General features: G+C 44.1%; 1 protein-coding gene across 1 annotated transcript in view; it reads right to left on the reverse strand.

Annotated features, from left to right (window-relative positions):
* ZNF804B (zinc finger protein 804B) overlaps positions 1-21,707 on the reverse strand; it is a 1,261,227-nt gene that overhangs the window by 812,387 nt on the left and 427,133 nt on the right. The window lies entirely within an intron of this gene.

Below are 21,707 nucleotides of genomic sequence, written 5' to 3' on the forward strand. Positions count from 1 at the left end.
CAGGCTGAGGGTTTTGGTAAGTACAACTTTCTCAAAGGAAGTCCAGAGAGTTCTTTCAGAATGAATCCTTGATCATGAGAGGATCTGAGAGAGAATCTGAAGAAGGGGTGGGAGATTCCTTCCTTTTAAAGGAAAAATCCCCCAGATGATTGTTCTAAAGTTTGCCTGCCTTAGTTGTTGATTCCCTGCTCTAGAACGGAGAGGAATTTGCCCTTCTGATGTTACACCCTAGGTGCTTTTGTGAAGCTGAAGTGGAGGGGACAGGAATGAGAAAGAGAGGCAGAAAGAAACAATATTCTGGATTTCTCCTCCCATTGAGCAGAGCATCCTGCCTATTCAAACCCTGCCCTTTCCTTTCCCCCTAAGAAGAAAGTCATTAGAGATGCAGCACACTGGTGTGATGCTACTCATTTTGAATGGGTGTGCTCCTTTGATGCGCGGGGCCCAGACAGTTGCCTGTTGTGTGGCTGTCTCTGGCAGAGGATGTTACCTGCCATCACACACCAATCAAAGAAGAGGCCTGGTCCTGACACTTGGCAGTCTCTACCTGGCTGACCAGAATATACATAATTTTCCACAGCAGAGCTGACTCACAGGAACTGACACATTGGCATGTGGTGGACATCATCATAAGTAGTAAAACAAAAGAGGTGGCCTTCCATCCATCACTTCTATGTTTTGCATGGTCATAAGTAGTGCTATGCACTATGCCTAAATGGCTGTGAAAGCCCTGGATTTTTTATTTGTATTAAATAATACAATTATCCAGGAAATTTCATCTTGAAAGGGAAATCTGCTAATCAGATTCCCCTTTCCTAAACTCCATGCTAAAAGCATAGTGTGGACTTGTATTTGCGCCCTGTTGCATCAGAATTCGGATTCTCAGCACCTGCTCTACAAGTGGCACAGGGCAGGTTCAGAGGTCACAGGTGCACTCTTAATAGCTGCAGTGACATATAAGTCTCTGCAGCACAGGGGCTGTCTTTAAAATGTGTAACCCTATTCCAAAAACTGCATAACTCTGAAGATCCTCTGCTCGTGGCATGCTAAACTGAAAATAGTAGCCAGCATCTCTCAGAGTTATCCCAGGCACATTACATTGATTTTTCACATGTGTCAGCTGTGTGGGTCCAGTTATGCTGTGAAAGTGTTAAGTGTGCCCCCCATCACCCACCTACCACCAGACAGGCTAGACCCTGTCCTACTGGCAGGAATGTGGCTGGTATTTTATATTTGTATTTGTTTATTATTTGTATCGTGCACCCAACCCTGAGGTAGCTGGGTGCTTGAGAAACTTAGGAATCCTCCCAGCTCCTTGGTAGGATTTACTCTTTGTTCCTTAGTAAGGGCAGGTAACACCCTCCTTCCAGGTGCACCCACTCCACAGGATGGTGGCCTGGGAAGGGGAAACAAAGACCACACCTGTTCACAAAGAGCCAGGCCTCAAACCAAGGGGCTGCATTTTTAAACGCCTTTGTTTCTATTGAGAAGGTAAGGGATGTGATTACTGCAGCCAGGGAGAAATCTGTGCAATTTGGGGAGAAGTCTGTCATTTTGTTTCGCTCTGCCTCTCTTTCTCATTCCCCCCACTTGCTGTAGGACAAAGCACTTTGGGTGTGATGTCATAAGGGTAAAGTCCACTCATTTCCAGAGCATGTTTTGGATCCCTAGAGTAGGTGAGCTTTAGTCCAATTGCCTGTTGGCTTTCGAATTTAAAGGAATGGGTCCACCATCACTTCTTTGAATCTTCTTGAAGCATTTCCGGATCATGACTTGAGAAGATTCTGCTGGACCCTGCTGAGAAAGCAGTCCTTTCTAAAGTCCTCCAGTTGTGAGTTAAAGGCTGGAGTTTCAAGGTGGAGGAGAGCTCTCTCCCCTAACCAACCCAATGGACCATTGGGGGGATCTGCTGCTGGAACAGAACCTGCCTCCCTGCTAGTCACAGCAGTACCCAGGACCTCACAGTGTTGGAGGACCCCTGAAGTTGGGTGCCCTCCTCACCCATGTTTGGGAGCCCAAGAATGCCTGACTCCCGGAGAGGGACTCACAGCAACCTAAAAAGTGTTCTGCTGCTGGAGCAAGACCACCTCTCTACGCCAACAACAGCGCTACCCGAGGGCCTCACCGTGTTCAAGGACTCCTGCACTTGTGTGCCAGGCTCCCCTGTGTTTGGGAGCATGAGAAAAACACTCATCTTGTCCCTGAGCCCCTGGTTTGGGACTCACTGCACTTTGAGAGCCAAGACAGCCAGGATTGTTGTGTTTTTGTGCCCTTGAAATGCTTGGAGCATGTTTCACTGTTCAACATCCATTTGAACCAGCAATGCACTCCGTTGCTGCCTTTTGCTCGCTCCTGATCTTTGCATAGTCCAAGAAATCTTGTTTGGTGTTACCGAACCCCTGAGAGTGCCAAAGAAGGTACTATCAACAGATAACTGCCCCATTGGTCCATTATGGGTCCTATAGTCTGGTTAGGTCACCTTTTGCTCACAAGTATATATCCTTCTTGAAGAACATTGTTGCTTTTGCTTGCCTTTCATCCCTTATTCATTACCCAGAGTACAGAATCTGCTATCTTTACATGTTCTATGTTCTTTCCGCAGATGTGGGTTTTGCATAGTGTTTTACTAGGTAGTTAGTACTGAACATGGTGTGTTTAATTAAAGTGTATATATGTTTATAAAACCTCTATTGGACATTACTTTATTTTGGACTCTTATACTTCACTGTTTGGGTTACTACTGAACCACATTCACACCCCTCTTGAGAGTATAGCCTTGCCTCAGCCCATATTACCACAAAAGGGGGAGGAGGTATATCTCTTGTCTATACCTGTTTCACCCTTATAATTGTGTTGGCTCTTGGTTTGTATAAGTATGAGGGCAGAGTGGGTGTAGCTTCTGCTAAGCCTTACACCCCTGCAGGGCAGAAGTGAATTTGTCACACCTCCCCTTAGCTGCAGGGACTTGGTTGTTATTGCGGCTGTCGAGGAGGCATCTTGTGACCATTCAACCAGATCTATGTCACAATTCAGCAGGGCACATGTACGCTATGCTTTTGGCATGGAGCTGACCAAAAGGGAAATCGGTTTGGCAGATGACCCTTTTGGATATGGAATTACCTGTATCATTTTATGTATTAGTGACAATAAAAAAATCCAGGGCTTTCATTCCGGTGCCCGCAAATGGGCAATTACCGGGTCCAGCAGGCCCTTAATGACCCGGTAATTTCCCATTCGCGGGAGCCGGAAAAATGTGCAAGTTTGGCGGCAGCTTGCTGGGTTTACCAGCAAGGCTACCGCCAAACTTGTAATGAGGCCAAATGAACATTTTAACACATAACAGAACAAATGGTATCATCAATAAAGGGCAGAATTCATCCACTCCGTAAGGCATATATCTGTGTCTCTTTCCCATCTTTGTCAAATGCCAGAAGGTGTGATCAGTTCGATAATTCAGATTTAAAATTGTGAACTTTTTATTATGACTATAATGTTTGGAATGGCCCTCTGAAGACAGTTCTCTGGGTGTTTTGGGCATCCGTGTGCTTTCCCTGCTCACGGGACCAAGGGCATGTAAGACTTCAGATCTACAGAGTTCAGTCATGTAGCTAGAGCCCCGGCTTTCATCTTCACATGGAACCTGACAAAGTAAGAACATTGGCAGGTGTCAGTGTGGAAACCGTGATAATGGATCATTGTTGCAATTCCTAGAAGTGGGTAGAATCGAAATTGAAGGACTATAAAAATGATGGATTCATGAACACTCTTGTCTTTGAGAAGTTCCTATGATGGTGTGTAGTACCGTCTGCAATCACAACAGACATTTGATTGGAGGGCATTGATTTGTATTATACTGAAAAGGTGGACACGGATTCTGCTCGATAACCAGCATTCCAGAAATATGAATTTCTATAGCACAAACACATTCAAAAAGAGTGCCCTCAGAGGAGAGTACATTTAAGACATTTGCAATCTTGGATAGAACTGAATGTCTGTGCTCACTGGATATTCAAGGTCAATATAGCTGGGTGGACAACTTCTGGTCTCACAGAAGAGTGGTAAAGGTGGGCGTTTTTTTATAGTGAAAATTGGATTGTATGTGGTAGGCAATTTAATATGTATTTCTTCTTTTGGGTTTAATAACACCACTCGTGAGACCCACAGAGCAGGGAGCAGTCTCACCATGGAAGAGAATAGGGTGTTATTAGATATAATAATACAAATAATAATCATTGTTATTATTGTTATCATCAATATTCCAATGTTAGGGATTCAGCATTGTGGACAGATGCTTAGAATCTGCCTGGTGCTCCCGTATAATATATTGACAGGCTATAGATGCAACAACCTCTTCTTTATTGTTCTTCCAGTGAGAAATCAGTGCTACAATGTGTGCATATGTAATCACAGGAACATGTTCTCTAATGTCAGAACTCATCTAAATGTTCCCGAGGATAGGGACTAGTAGATCGTGGCAAAGTGCTGCTTCTGATGTATCCTTGACTCAGTGGACGAGTTTGGGTGACTGGATCAACAATGAAAACAGACCCCCCTCATCCACACACTCCCTTCACCACCAACCATAGAATTAAACCATATCTTGGGTAGGCTCTCAGAGGATGAAGTGATCTCCGTGCATTTGCATATGTACAATCATGAATGTCCATTTGAGATAATAGGGAACATGTAGATGATTTATCTTCCAGCATCTTGTTCCACTCCAGCTTCAATGTACACCTTGTTCTGAATAGTCACAAATGTCCTATTTTACAGACTAAGAGCCTGATTCACGAAAGCACTTTACAATGGAACAATCCCAATGAAAATATTTTATAAATCAGGTCCTAAGCCTCCTCCCCAAGTGTCTCTAGTGTTTTTATTTTCAACAAACTCATTATTGACATTAAATCATGCGAGAACAGCGGTATATGTGTGGGTGGTTATTGATTCTCACCATGGACAGAAGAGACAACAATCCATAGCACACATTTGTTATTCCCAGTGATGTTTTCCCAGAATGGAGGTTTCCATGGTGTTTCCCTGCTTGAGTGCTTCAGTGGGGAATGCATCTTCTCAATTATAATAACACAATTTGATAAAAAAAAATACATTGAATGGCTTTGCAGGCTATTTTTGAGTATGTTCAGATACTGAATAGCTATTTCAAAATAATGGTGGAGGCTTTACATACTGTGGCTTACACAGAAAGGGGTGTGTCTGGCAGGGAAAAGGAGGTGTTGATAACTTTACTCAAGTCAATTGCTTTATCACTTGGAGTATTGTATCTTGTGTCCAGTGATTTAGATTTCAAAGCTGTAGAGGAAGCATGTGAGGAGAGAACACAGAACAAAGCTACCAACATAGTAAATGGTCTGCCCAAGACATCGCATCACAGCAGATGGAGTGGCCTAATTAGGGCACATGAAGGAAACGGGATGGAGTATATAGGAGGGCCAATTATTGTCTCATGCCCGTTAATAGTATAGAGGAGGCAAGACACGCTCAGCAAAAGAGAAGCCTTGTAAAGGAGGTCATGGAATAATGATGGGAGAGGGAGGCAAGGGTCACTTCTAGGGGAATGGCAGAGTGCCTTCACTGAAAGAATGTTAAATCATCAGAAGACGCACTCTCTTGAGGTTCGGAGTTAGATCCGTGAAACCATGCGGGTTTAATGTGTTTATAAGCGATGTTCAGACTGCAAAGCAGATAAGGGGCGAAGGCAGCTGGATGATTCGGTGGCATTTGAAAAAAAAACACAGAAGAGTAAATGGAAAGTACGAACAGTGAGCTAATCGTGTTATTATTAACCCCGCCAATGCCGGCTTAGGAATACTGCATGATAGCATGATTTATCAGCAAATGAAATGATTGAATTGACCCTGTTTACACTGATCTAAACACAAATGATGTGTATATGATTATGATGATGACCGCATCATGTTTGGGTGACTAAAGTCCACTCATCACCAGGAGTGCTGGCAATTTCTAAGGACTTTGTGACTGACATTTCCCTTTCGATCCTCCCTGCTCATCATTTCAATTAAGAAATACATATGTAATCTTCAGAATCATTTAATTCAACTGACTTCAGCTTGAATCCATACCATAGCATACCTGCTATGCGCTTTGGATTCTGCAGTGGAATTTGTAAATGTGAAAACCTTAGCAAATGATCCGAACCTCCACCATTTAATGAACCCGAGCATCAAATTTGTGTCAGCAATTTGGAGAGTTTTCCTTAGAAGCATCAGCATTTCACATTTTAACAGCATCGTATATTCACAGCAGAGAATCTGTTTTTTATAAGCGAGTTATTCATGTATTATTGCCTAACGACGCTGCCTCCCGCTTCACCATAATGCACGCTGTTCCATTTTCTTTCTGCATGACTGTTGCCACCTAGTGAATGATTTCTTCTGACAGGGAAAATGTGTTTACCCAGATGCCTTATTAAGTACAGAATCAAGCAAGCAATGATGCTAAGGTTGTGATAGAAATTGCTCCTGAAAATCTATCTTGCCAAAACACCTTAGCTTTATTTATGTACATACCCCTTGCTGTTTATTGTTCTTTGAAATACTCATAACAGGAAACCGGCTTTATATATAGTCATGACCAGGTAGATGATCTATGTAGTATTGCTTAACCCTTTTCAGGGGTGTTGCTAGGTCTGGAAAAGATCTGAGGCTATGCTAATGTCGGGACTGTCGGAACTCAGGGCTCGATAACCTCTGGTTGTAGCCCCTGACCTTTAATCCGAGGCTACAACCAAAAGACCCAGGGCTATAGCCCCCTGACCCCACCTAGCAATGCCTCTGGTCCTTTTGTATGGTGGCAGTATCCTCCCATTGGCAGTTTTGGGGAGGGTTGACTTTCAATACTCCCTCTCTGCCGACCGACTCCCTCTTGCAGGTCACCTCCCCTCTCTTTTTTCCATGATGTGGCCAATAATACTTAATGAAAGGGCTCGTCAAAAACGTCATGAACCCGCCATTGTATTACGATTATTATCAGATATGGACATGATCAATTCTGCATGTAGCTGAGTCTAATCCTAGACTTCCACAAACAGGGTAAAGCTTGGGCATAAACAAAAGGGGACCGTAGCCCAGTACACAGACAAACAATCATAATAATGGAGTGTAGATTATGAATTATGTGTAAACAAATAAGAGCATAATTGCAGAAGCTGTGCACCATGCCTAATGCAGCGGGAAGCTTCCTTTGCACACGCACTTTCTCTGGCAGAACCACACAGGCTCTGATGATTGCATGCACAGTATTCCCTGGACAAACATACCACACTGGGGACCAGGAAAACAACATGCATTGTGCATGTATGCTTGTTACAGTGTATTCCAATTGAGCACTGGATGCGCTATGAAGGTGCCCGTCTATAGGAACGTACAAAGAACATTGCATACAAGTCAGGGAATTTGGATTGTCCCCCTTTCGAAATCTCAACTGCCAAACATACTAGGTCCACGTGAATTGGATGCAGAGCCTATAGCGGCGGGCCACAAGCATGACACCTGTGTGTGTAAATATATTCACAGAGGGAAGCAATGACCAACAATCAGCACTTAAATATGCAATCAAATGGTCATTTGTAGACATGTCACTGTCGCACACAGGCTACTCAGGTTTTGAACGCCAAGGCTACTCTTGACACCTTTAGAAGATTAAGGACCTAATTTACAGAAGTATTTTATAATGGCACAACCCAGTTTGAAAATGTTCTGTGAATTAGGCCATAAGGCTTTGTACAGATGTGTAGGCATATGTTGCAATTAAATATAACCCCTAATATACACATGTCCCAGCCCAGATGGACTTTGGATGAGTATGTGTGTGTGTCTCCCTGATAGATGATAGGCCTAATTTACAAACATGTTGCACTGTGTGCTAATGGAAAAGATAGTTGCACCAGTATTGGCCATGCCCCAATAAGCCTCACCTGTTCTCTATTATGATCACAAACAAATGTATTAGCAGAGGACAGTGCACTAGGTCATTAACATAATGTTAAGAGCCATGTAGTTGCAGTTAAGAGTAGAATTGATGGTCTGACACAAAAAGGGCAGCAGGTAGTTGCACATGCTATACACATATGTTGGGAGTAAATAAATGGCGGTACAGAGACACACACACACACACACACACAAAGTACACATAGCATACATGAAAACCACAAAGGCATGAGGAGCATGCGGACATGAAGAGCACTTGCAAGTAGACATGAAGAATATTTCCACATGGTCACAAAGAATACGTATATGAAGATACGAAGAACATTAACATGTAAGATGAAAAAAGGGCACAACATGGCAGAGAATGAACCGAAGTACTGCCATTTTTGATGAAACACAAGTCCTCAATTCTGAAATACTGAGGCCTGACATACAATTGCTTAACACATGATTTCCAGGCCTCATGGAGCTCAGACAGACGCCTCCAGTAACCAAGCTCAGTGTGCTGAGGGGAGTTGGGCATAGCAAGCTGAAACCACACCAGATAACATTTTCTAAGGCACACAGCACAATATTATTAAAGTCAATTAGTTCCAGTTGGTAGCATGGAGAAAAACACATACCCTTAAATGACAGGTGTGGGTAGCTACCATGCTCAATTGATCACATAACAAATTAATATACAGTGCCCCAAGTGGATACAGCGAGGAAGCCCACACACATACAGACAGCAGAAAATCAAAAAAATAAATGAAATTAGATCTCAAACAGTCAGCCACTACTACATGACTATTTATGCAGAGTCAGATAGAGTACCTGCCATTTTCTCAGCACATGCAGATACAAGGGCAGTGCACAAAGTCCAGAAATAAAACTGATAGTGAAAACAGCATGGAATGTCTTCTTTAAAATGGATGCTAGCAGTTTGCCCATCCATTCTTTCTCACCGTGTAACTTGGCAGGTGGCCATGGCCAATGAGCTAACAATGGGGCAATCACCTAATGTTCCTCTTATTGAATAGTGTAGAACAGCACCAACCAATAAGGTGTTGAATTGAAATGTTTCATTTGTACAAGGTTTTACGTAGGACAAGTTTTTAGTTATGGAAGAACCATTTATAGGTTCTAAGTGATTTTACCGAAAATAAATAATATGTGGGGGTCCCCCACAAGCCCCTCGTTTCCCTGTTTATAATCCCAACCCAAACCCCTCCCCACCCATTTTAACCCCTTACCTCGCCTTCACCATTTTTCTTTTGGTAAAGTTACTGGATACCCAATTATAATGAGGTTCCCTTATAGATAACCATGTATCCTATACTCTACCGTCCAATCCAGGGCTAGAATAGGGGTTTTATGATAATAGCTAATTGTGACATTATTTATGACGTATTTTGCATACACAAAGTTATTGTTCCTGTAGCCATTTTTGAGATTGTAATTTATACGCTCTCCCAGCAGCCGTTTCTGGTGGAATGAAGCTGGCTTTTCTCATGCACCTGGAATTACTCTGATTATTGTTTTTTTTTTTTCCTTTATTGGTACGTTTTGGGCCTATCTAAACAATGGTGCAAAGTCCTATTGCCCTGTTGTTTAGATAGCCCCAAAATTCAAAAGTACACTTTGCGCTGCACAAAAAATATGTTTCTGCTTCACAGACGGGACTTAGCCCTGGCCCTTCTCACTTTGCTTTGTGTAGGAGCGCTTTGGACGACACAGAGTGCAATGGTCATGAAGGGCCAACATTAAGCGCTAAGGACACTCTATTCACAGAAGCTATCGTGCAATTGTCTGGAGACAAAAAGAGAATGCACATCTTGCGATCTTATCGCCACATGTTACACATTGTAAAGCCCAAAGTGCAATGAAAGCATATGTATACAAGTGCAATGAAACCACAATGAACATAGATTGCCACAATGCTGGATCCTGTATTGCTAGCACTGATACTATTACATGGAAGGAGGAGGCGGAGGGTGAGGAGGAGGGCCAGAATATTCCATCCACTAACAACATTATTCGGGATGCCAGACAAGGAGGTGCATGGAATTTTTCTTCCCTCTGCATGTCATTCAAGACCTGGTAAGGGAGTAGGAAAACCTGGTATCAAAATTGGAAGCATTGGCATTCCATCAATGTGCAGGTGTTCTGTGATGCCAATGGACACATCATGCCTGTTAATGTCAATTACCCTGGATGGACACATGACAACGTCTTCCACCATTCCCTCACATACCAGGCTCTTGCATCGAGAACCTCCGGAAACACCTTGCTGATGGGTGAGTATCAACTATTACGCACTCACAAGCGGTCACATCACACACAGAAACACAAGAAATGACAATACATGCAATTAACAACCATTTGCTCCTTTGGAAGGGACAGTACCTACACACTGTCAACATTACTGTAGACACCCATCAGAACTCCAGCCACCCATGGGGAGCCACACTACATGACAGCACACATATCCACTACAGCCATACTGGAACACACATGCAGAGTGCTAAATGTACGCTTCTGCTCCCTTGACCACTCAGGTGGGGTAATGCTATATGTACCCCCTGTATTATGCAAAATCATTGTGGTATGTTGTGTCCTGCATAATACTGTCACACGTCATGGTATAGAAGTAGAGGTGCATGAGGGCTTCCACCCTCATCCACAGGCATAATCCATTACCTAAGCAGGCCAATGGGCAGAGGGATAGAACACACGCAACCAGGTAGTACAAACATACTTCACATGAATACCAACCCCTATGGAACACACACAGTAAAGTCACATCCCTGATGCCCTTCAATGCACAAACCACCAACAGTAATTTCAAGTGGAATCAAAATGTACCATGTCACATTAACAAAATGCAAGACATGGTGAAGCTAGTCCCTGGCACAATGGGTGGCATGCATAATTTGCAAAAAGGGTATCACCTGACTGCATTGTGATGATGTGTCCCTCTGCATTATTGCTGCTGGCTCTACCCACCTTCACTCTCCACTGGCCAAAATGCAAAAAACAGAGTTCAAACATCCACCTTGTTGGATGCACAACATGTGATGCAAATGACCATGGAAGCATCTTTGTAGTACTCATGGATGGGTCAGAAGTACCCCGGATAACTGGACCACAGCATTTGATGGAGGCATATATGACATGCGCACATGACACCCAATTTGTGTGGATTTGTAGGTGTCCATGCCTCCCACACCAAGCACCTGCTCACTGCTGATGAGTCCACTGGCAACAAGTTCAAATGGTGTCAGCTCTTCCACATTTGGTGATCCAACTAGAGTAGCCTGTACAAATGCCACATTGCTGTCGAGCATCTCCTTGGTCTGTCGCATGAGGTCACCCACCGCTTGTGGACCTTTTCTGCCATGTGACTCTCCACATCACAGGCATTCATCTGTTACCTCCTGGCACATCCTCTTCTGCTGGGTCACAGGAAGGGTACTCAGAGACAAATTGTACAGGTTATCATGTTGTTCATCTACGTAATCATTGAGGATTGTCAGTTCCACATCTGTAAAGTGCCTCTTCCAAGGTTACCCCTTCTCCTTCACTAGTGCCTCTTTGCGGGGTGCTGCCGGTTTTTACTCTGCAGGCTGGCCCTTCCTTCCAGTAGTGGGCTTTGGTGGTGAAGGGGCACCTGTAGGCTCACCATCATGTTGAGCAAGTGGACCTTTCTTCAGCCCCATTCTCTGTCCTTGTCCTCTCTGTCGAGCTCTCCCACTCTGGGCAAATTCTGCATTGCACCCCATAATGTCAATGCCTGTGTGCACAACAGTAAATGTGCATTGCACCCCCTAAATATCTCTGCCTCCACACATGCATGTCATAATCAGCATTATGCATGTAGGCGCATGGCGTGCGATGCATACATTACGTGCATAAGTTCCTTTCTCTGATTTTCACACTGCTTTCATGTGCTTGCACGGGAGACACCTGTTCCTTCATGCTAATCCTGCCTTTTGCCATTTCTTGCCACCTCCTGCCATATTTCCCTTCAACCCTCAAAATCTCCTGCTACCTGGTAGTGTGTCACTGGCTGCTAACCACTAGCACTGCCTTTGAGTACCTGTATTCCCTCCTAGCCTGTTCTCCGTGGCCCACCTATCAGGCTCTGTGACTATCTCATCTGTCATACTGCACATTTTTACACCTCAGAACCACGGCCACAGCTTAAAAGCAAGAGTCATCAGAGCCCATCTTCATCCCAAAAGCCTCAAGGGGAGACACATCTGGAACATCGACCAGCACTCCCAAGGTGAGGCTGAGCGCTGTCAACTTCACTGCTGCAGAAGTTGTCATCCTGGGTTTGCAGGTCCTGGCCCATTGCGATGCCCTCTTCGATACGCAGAAGCAGCTTGGGGCGTGTGGGCATCAGAAGGTCTGGATTGACATCACAGCTGCCATCAACATGGACGCGGTAGAAGTCTATACAGTGGACCATGCCAAGAAGTGCTGAGATAACCTCAGGATCCAGAGCCAGGTGAAGGTGGCCCTTGAGGCAGGTGCTTCCGTGAAGGTGAACTTCACCTCCGGGTCCTGAAGGGGAAAAACTCAGCCGTCCACTCCACTCCCAGGTCATTGAACTGCAGGCACGGATTCAAGCTGCTGGTGAGTGCTCACAGGGTGAACTTTTTCACAGAGTTTGTGTGTCCTTCATGGGTATGCATGAATTGAGCAAGTCAGTTGTTCTTTTCATGGCACAATTCCTAACTGCCATGCAGCTTCATGCTGTACCTGGAAGTATGTGATGGCATCCACCTGTCAAGTGTACAGGTGTAGGGATGAGCTCTATCAGATCTTGGTGACAAAGTATCATAGTGCACATTCAATGTAAGATGCTGACAGCAAGGCCTCAGACAGGAACATTTACCAGATTGAGATGTTTTGGGCATGACAGGTATATTCATGCGTACCTCGTCTATGAGTTGTTCAATTGTGTATGATGATTACACCATCCCAACTCAGCAGCTGAGACCAATACATGTGTATGGATGTTTGGTAATGGCAATTTTATGAATTTCAATATCTGGGGCGACATTGTGATCTGTCAGGCCACTGAATGAGGGGCCATACATCTTATGTCATCATGGCATTAGTTGAGGTTGAGAGCGACTGTATTGCTGCTTGATCCACAGTAATGGATGCATGAGTGTTGCATGCTTTCATGTTGGATTGTCATGGATGCATGCTGCTAGATGTGGTTGGTTGGAGAGGTGTCTATGGTGCTGCGTCCCCATGTGGCCAGGTGCCCTTTGCATGGCCCTGCCCCCAGGATAGACTTGGGTCACTGCATCATTGGCATTGTCATGTGAATTGAGTTGTTGCCATGTGTATGTGGCTACACATCGATATGCTAGGTTCACATGTGCATGTCTCGTCATTGTGACTTGTCATTTTGCTTTCACCTGTGGGACTCTATTCTTTCTAATTTCAGGGCATGGGCCTGTGTGTGTGTGTGTGTGTTTGTGTGTGTGAGGCAGTTGTCACATGCTAACTGCATGCTACTGTCACTATTGAGGAAACTACACAGGCATTGGCACTGATGATTGATACTTATGTTCTGTGTTAACTTTTTTCACAGATGCTGTGGCTAGAGAAGGGGATGCAAGCTGTGCTGTGGAGATACAACCCAGGGACAAGGCGTCCAGACCCAGGAGCAGAGCCCAGCTGTAGGGGGGTGAACGTCCCATGCATCCAGCGATGCTGCTGAGGGGGTGTGCCAGGAATACATCATTGTGGTGGACACCTTGGCAGCAGTGCGACAGAGTGGTGGTGACATTGCCACACAGATATCTCGATTTTGATGGAGATATCTGGGTTGATGGAGGAGGACATGGAGCAGGCATCGAGTGGGATGTACAGGATACACACCTGGCCCTGAGACAGGATGATGTGCAGTACACCATAAAGGGGCCAGAATAACCTCCTGTCCCACCGCCATCTGCTTCAGCATTATGCACCTTAAACTGAGGAGAGAGGAGGAAAGGAAAAATATTAAAACCATACTTTGAGTGTGAAAATACTGCATACTGAGGGGAGAAAATGATATCTGAGATTTGTAAGAAGAGCAGTCCATTTTCTTCCAGGAGCCTCAATAACGGTCTATGGAAAAAACACAAAGGCCAGACTAAGTGAAGTTTGTTTTGGTCATTAGTCTCTAAAGAGTTCTCAAGGAACCATGGCCCTAACTCCTTTGACGCACCTAAATAAAGTATTGTTTTCATCTTCAGATGTGAGCTGGTAAAAAGGAACGGCCCTGAGCAACCAAGTACTATTTGGAAAAAACATGTATATATCTGTAATGGGAAGGGCAGAAGATGCTGTAATCTCATAATGTTATTCTGTCTCTGTGAAACTTTTTTTTAAATGTAAATATGTGAAAATTGGTAGATGTGGGGAGATGACATTTTGGAGGGTATCCCATGTTTTTTCAGAAAGTAATTGCTTAGAAGTAATTTACTTTGAAGTAATTTCTTCGAAAACACTTTGATGTATATGGGGGGTTTTGGGTTAAGGGGATAAAAAGGGAGGGGTTTGGGGTAGAGGTACTGGTATAGGGGAAAATGTAGCTTGGGGGAGACCTTATTATTATATTTGATTTTTTCAAAGTAATTACTTCGAAGTAAATTACTTTAAGTAATCATTGTTGGGAAAAGATACAGAAACATTTGTAGTAGCAAATGTTTGACATCTTTAGCATTCACATCTGTTGCTTGGTTACTTCTGTGCTTTTCAGTACAGGAATATTTGTTTATATTATGCCTGATGTGTGTCGGTGTGTCTGACATCTAGGCTGTGGTAGGCATGGCACCTCCTTTGTACATGTGTTAATGGGTGTTTGGTCATCTTGGGGGTTGTAGGGGGTATGTCTGGTGCCATTACTTTGATTGACCTGCCCCTATGGCCTTGTGGACATGTGTTTCACAAGTAGGGAAGGGGGCATCACAAGTGTGGAGGTGGCAACATATAGTTGCCTGATCCCATGAATGGTACAGGTGCATTCGATGTTTGCTGTTGCTGTATCAGTGTTGGTTGGGTATGTTTTGGATTGTGTGTCTAATGGTGGTGATGTGGGTAGACATTTCAAGATAGAAGGAATGTTTCATGCTGATGTTTCGGGCCTCTCATTGAGGATGGGTACTCATTTGCTTCAGTGTCTAGCCACATGTTCCACAGAGAAGGGATGTCTGAGGTATCTTTTGGGAGCTCATTCACCTCTGCTCATTCACTTCTGAGGATTGCTGTTTCTTGGACAATGTGTTCCTTTATGTTTCCACAGCAGTTTCGGTTGCCCTTTAACACTTGTTTGTCCATGTGGATGTACTCACACTTCATGTACAGCTATTGCTTATTAGTATTCTGGACGAGAGGGAGGTATGTGTTCTCACTCTGATTCACTGCGCTACACACCTCACATGTGGACTATGTCACCTGACCATCGAGATAAAGAAAGTGTAGCTGATGTGACGTTTTGTATGATTTTTGTTGTGCAGCTGAGTGTGATCCAAGGGCGGACTGACAGCCCTGGATTCACCAGCGCTGCTTCAAAGTGATCATGTTGGAGGAAGATGTCTTTCAGGCCAGAGGAGTTGAGGAAGGTAACTGATCCATAGTGAACTGGGCCATGAGTGATCATGATGCATAGCTGCCAAGTGTTGTTGGTTTTACAATTATTATAAGGCTGATGCCACTATTGTACTGAACAGGGCCACAAGTCTGTTCATCACCTTGTAGGGACAGTGGGTCTCAATATAAGTTTGCAGGTACAGAAACAAGGATATCGGTAAGGTCACTGGCACCCTTGTTTCCGGACCGGCAAACAACGTGTCTGCCTGCCGTGGCTTCTATGCCCAACAGGTCTGACCCTGCTGGGCGCTGCGGTTACGGTAGGCAGACCGTTCAAGGAAGCACTGGTACTGTTAGCAACGCTTCTGGTGCTTCTGAGTCCCCACTCCCATAGAGGTCTACAGGACTCTATGGGAATGGGGACTTACATTTTACCGGCGCCTGACTTCCCAGGCCACCGTTCTTGTAAAAGCCCAGTGGCACTGGGAAGTCAGCCACCGGTAAAATATTACGAGTCTGGCGGAAACCCGCTGGTAGCACCAGCAGGGTGACCGCGGGACTAGTAATGAGTCCCAGTGTATGGGTGTGGGCATGCAATGCTGTTGGGTATGTGACAGTACCCTTTTCCCAACAGATCATGGGTGTGTGCCAGCATACAGTTTTGTCTGTTCAGCAGGCATAGCAAGTATAATATTGTGTCCCAATGTGCAAACGGTATGGGGTGGAAATCCGGTGAGCTGTTGTCCAGCTGGTGTTGTGGCCAAATTACATAGGTGTGTATGTGGCCTACTTAGGTGGTCGGAGGATTCATCATGGACCTCTGTAAACAGGCCAGATCAATGGATGTTCTGTCAGAGATGTCAAATTTCATCCAACTCCTGGTGTCAGTACTGTGCACTGTATGTCTAAGTGTAGGTTTTGGGGTGATGTGTGTTTGGGGTGCTAGATTGTGATGCGGCACCTTGTTGGAGCAAGAACTGTTTGGGTGAGAAGTGGACATAGAGTGATGCGGATTGGGGCAGAGATCAGTGTGGGGACTAGAACATGGGCAGACTCTGGGTGCTGCCTTAGGTTAGAGGGTTGGGGTACAGATCAGTGGGGGTACTGGGATCAGGGAGGACATGTGGGTGCTGCCTTAAATTAGGGGGCCAAGGTACAGTTTTGTGTAGGCATGTGGGAGCTGCCTTCAGAAAGGATGCCAGGGCATAGTTGTGTGGACATATTGGGTGCTGCCTTAAATCAGGGGGCTGAGGTGCAGTTATGTGGAAGTACATGTGTGTTCCGTTAGTGGGCTTGGCAAATTTTAGTGGAGGTACGTGGGTGCTGCCTTCAGTAAGGGGCCTTAGGCACAGTAATGTGGAGGTACATGGGTGCTACCTTTGGTTAGTGGGCTGGGTAAAGTTCAGTGGAGGCACGTGAGTGCTGCCTTAAGTTAGGAGGCCAAGGAGCAGTTTTGTGGAGTTATGTGCGTGCTGCCTTTAGATAGTAGAGCCAAGGCATAGTTTAGTGGAGGTAAGTGGGTGCTGCCTTCATCAAGGAGGCCAGGGCACTGTTTAATGGGCACGGTGGGAAGAGGACTTGTCGGTCGCAGGAGTGGAGTGGTATTAAAGGTGATTGCTGGTAAGTAATCCTTGATAACTTTTTTCCATAGGTCTATCGCAAAGGTTGCTTGACACTACTAAGGTCTGTTTCTAATGCGGGTTGATGGGGGGTGTTCTGGGCGCAATTCGTTATTCTTTGCTCTGCATGTTTCTGCACGCAATTAATTCCATGGATCGGCTCCCAACAATATTCTTGTCTTCCGTGCAATGTTCTTTCTCGCACTAACTACTTTGATTTTTTTGTAAATTAGGCCCAATGTCTTTCAGATGAGTTTGGATGGAAGGCCTCCAGACTCACAAATAAACAGTGAGCGCTACAAAATCACAGCAGTGTTTGTTCGATGGTGCACAGAATCCACCAAGTCTTGTTTAAGCAAAATACAAAAGCTGGTTCTTTCGTGAAGTTGTCATGGCTATGTTAAGAAGTCAAGATATAATAATAATTTGCCTATCTATGATAGTGAGGATTTTCATAACTGATAGCAGAGATATTCTTAATTATGTTAAGCACCTGCCACTTAATATTATACTGTTAGCTTCTTTACTGAATAGGTAGCAGTAGTAAATATGCAGAGCTTTCCTAATAAAGGAAGATTCACTGCAGCGAGGTATGTACATGTGTAGAGAACAATTATCATTAGGTTTTGAAATGGGGAACCACCACAGCTGCATGTTGATAAAGTATGCATTGGGACACGTTACTTTTTTAATCCAAAGTAATCCATACACCTTCTTGTAGAGGAGAACCTCTTAATATGTGATGTAGGTGAAGGAAGTGGGGATCAGATATTTCAACATACCACTCTCAGCTATCATAAAATAGAGAACTTGAGACGAGTCAACAGTGTCATTGTGCTTGAGATTAAATTCATCATAGTAGGTATACTATCCAATCAGTTGCATGATCAGTCTGGAAACATGTTGTAAAATGTCAATGCAGGATGAAGTCAGAAGATCATTGAGGAGTTTCTAATCTTCAGATTCCAAAGCTATATGTCTTTATGTATTATAATGAGGGAGAGATATGAAGGCAGAGGGGGCAAACAGTGGGAATGCAGAGACAGGGAATGTGTTCTTCAAAACTAGAAACCCTGACTAAAGCGAGTGAGAGGATAGAATGAAGAGTGGGATGATAGACTGACGGGGGCCTCTGTTCTCAGCTAACCCCCAAGGCTGTATTCTGGATAGTGACACTCTCTGGCTAATTTAGAGCCAGGCTCCCTAAAAGCTGTTGCCACATCAAGCGGTTGAAAGAGGATAATCTCTTGATTCCAATTCCATTACTTTTGGGACCAACCTTTGGTGGTTCCTGGTCTTTTGATATGGCTTCATACTATTACAGCACCAGGAGTGGTCTGTGCTGGTGTTGCTCGTAACAAGCTTGATTCTAGCTAAGTGGCACAGTTATCCTTTAGTGTCATGGCATGCGTAGAGCCTGCCCCTGAAAAGTTGTGCCACCATTAGGGAGGGTGGTAAAGAGATTTGCAAAAGCCTACTAATTGCAGGATTCAAAAGAAGAATGGTGCCTTATACCTGTGATGGTGCCCCTCAGTAGGCATAGTGCAATTGCTTTCCTGTAGCACTGTGCTGGGTATAAATACAACTGCCATGTGAAGCATGCATACACATTGATATCAGGAACTAAGAGTTACTGTCAATATCACATCTGCTGTTCAGCTTTAAAAGCCTGAAAACATTTTGAAACAGCCCATTTCAGTTCACGAGTATCAATGGCTTAGAAAAGTGGCAAATACCTGTGTTGGGTTTTACAGGCTTGTGGATGAAAAATTAAGGATTAAGGCCCTGATATCAATATGTTAAGTGCATATATTTATGATGGAAATCAGACAGTTTTGTATTGTTAGATATAAAGTAGCATTACTGACGTCAACATCTTGGATTTTAGGAATAATACGATTAAACAAGGTCTGTTTTATAATTCAGATCCATAGAGATAAGGAGTTATTTTCTAAATAAAGTTTAACAAAAATCATAAAGCTGTTGGGTGTCCTGACCCACGTTTGGACTATCATGCTGCAACATTTGGTGCTGTGGGCTTAGAAAATCCAAGATGGCCAAAAAGCCCACAAGTGCGCCAGAATCCAGGAGAACCACGCAGTTTGTGCGCACACCAAAATGGTTACCTAACTTGCCACCCACCAGTGTAAAGAAAGATCTTTGTTAACAAAATCCACTGTTACTGATGTCAAAAAGTTGCTGAAATCGTGGCTCACCAGACCACTGTTAGCAGAACCAGAGAGCTGACCCAGATCACTGTGAAGTGCCGAGACCAGACCAGAGTCCAGTCTAAAACCTGACCAGATCCGTGGCGAGGCCCATTTATTTCAAAAATATATTGTGAGTACCTAGCCGAACTGTGTAGAACCAATCTCTTAGTTAAAATAATATAATTCAATCTATTTTAATCTAACCAGAACTGTCTCCTAGAAGTTGTACCTTGTCATTTTGCAAAACTGTCACTTGTCACTTTGAATTTTAACATTCCAAATCCGAAAAACTACCTTTATTTAATCGCTCATATCTCCGTGACCGTTTGTCCTAGAGACTTGCAGTAACTTTCCTCTGAAAGCTGGGAATCGTGGCTTCTCTACGAACCTAGAACCGCATTCCTACCCCCTAGAGTTTTGCCACAATCGCGAAAAACGCACTCGCGAATTTGCCGCGATTTGCAAATTTCTCCACGTGTGAAAATAGAAGTTTTCTTGCTTTCCTTGCTAAAAATTTGTTTGCCTCTTAAGAACCATCCCTGAATCATTGCTAGAGTGAGCCTGGACTAATATTAACTAGATACCACTCACCCTGAACCTCCTAAAGGGAATTAAAAGCATTTTAGCATATTTTTCACTTCATTGCCAGCACAGGTAACAGCATTTTGGGCCTGTGTTTCAAACTTCTGTAGTCTAAGCTTGCTGGGGTGAACTGAATTACATTTGATTGCATTTCTGAGAACTGTGTGCTTTCCTTCCATTTCCTTGCATTGCATAAGGGGGGGAGGGGATTGCCAGAGAAAAGTGATTACATTGTTTTGTTGAAATCATATTGAGTATTTTCTGTATTGCATTTTCATTCAACATTGCATCCATCTGAACTTATATAAAGCATTCTCTACCACCTTATTCTTCTGTTCCTATTCACAAGTGTGCTAGTGCCAGACTATCCATTATTGATTACTGATCAGATTAAGTGTGATATCCAATTATTAATTTATTATAAAGTGTGATATATATCTATATTGTTTAAATTCTCAAATAAACCTTTTAACTTGCAAAACAGAACTACTTCTTGGCTCAGTGGGGTCAGGGGGATTCCAAGAGAGGGGTGTTATATAGGGGTAGTCATCCAGAACGCATGAACTGGACATAAAGATATATCAATAAGGGTTTCCATTCAGTATCCCAGACTAGGCATTGACTTAGCTGTAGTGTTGAATTGAATCCTCTTACAAATTGGGGGCTCGAGCGGGACGTTTGGGTTAGATCTACCATTTGTGCAGATTAATACAGCGTGCCAGCTGACCAGATACACATATCCGGTCGGATCACCATGCTGTGTTACGCTGTAAAGCACTCCTCAAAGGAACGCTCTAAGGAAAAGGTCTGTTTTGCAAAAATAAAATACAAACTTCTGTAAGTCAGGAAGGAACTCAAATCTCTAGAATGACGACCTTAGTAGACATGAAAATAGCCAGAGAGCACTTCTTACATAAGTTATTTGTGAGAGGTGAGTGGACTCATCAGGACCAGACGGTCTGGTTGCAAGCAATCGCACCCCAGATCACGGAAACAGGGTCAGATATATGGAGAGACCAGGGTCCCTTACATGTGGCCCTGAGTGAACTATATATGTCCTCTAAGGCCAAGGATGAGCACAACAAGATTGCCAGGGTAGCGCCATATTTATATTTACATATAGGAGCCATGCAGGACAAATGTGCTGAAGGCCAAGATCTGGCGAGTAGGCAACTGCTGGCATTACAGAAGGCCCAATCTGATCTGGACTCTTCTGAGCAGAGGCTGCAGAGGAGCCAGGAGTCAGAAAATGATAGTAGGCAGTATATCATTAAAATAAAAGAGTACATGGATATACTGCAACAGGAAAAGGCTGACCAGGATACTAGATTTCTGGACCTGCAGAAGGAGCACCAAGACAGTTTGGACTCCTTACTGCAGAGCCAGAAAAAGCTGGAGCAACAATTAGACTTTAACAGGGCATGCACGGAGCAGGTAGCCACCCTGCAAAGTCATCTAGATAGAGTGAAGGCAGAGAGCAACAAGCTGATTTTGAAAGACCTGGATACCCAGGCAGAGTTTGATCAGGAGCGCCAGAAAGCTGGTGCCTTCCAAAGGCAAAGGGACGACCTGGCGTCACAAATGCAGGCTCTTAGCCAGGAAAGAGACGCCTTAGGCCAGGAAGTCTGCCATTTAAAAAGAAAAACAGAAGAAAATCACTTGGCCCTCCAGGGGCTGGGTGACCTCCAAAAAGAACACCAGAACTAGTTAGAACACACCAGGAGGGTGGAGGATGCTCTGGCAAG

Source organism: Ambystoma mexicanum, chromosome 2q, assembly GCF_040938575.1.
Source record: "Ambystoma mexicanum isolate Mex_15411 chromosome 2q, UKY_AmexF1_1, whole genome shotgun sequence".
NCBI lineage: Eukaryota > Metazoa > Chordata > Amphibia > Caudata > Ambystomatidae > Ambystoma > Ambystoma mexicanum.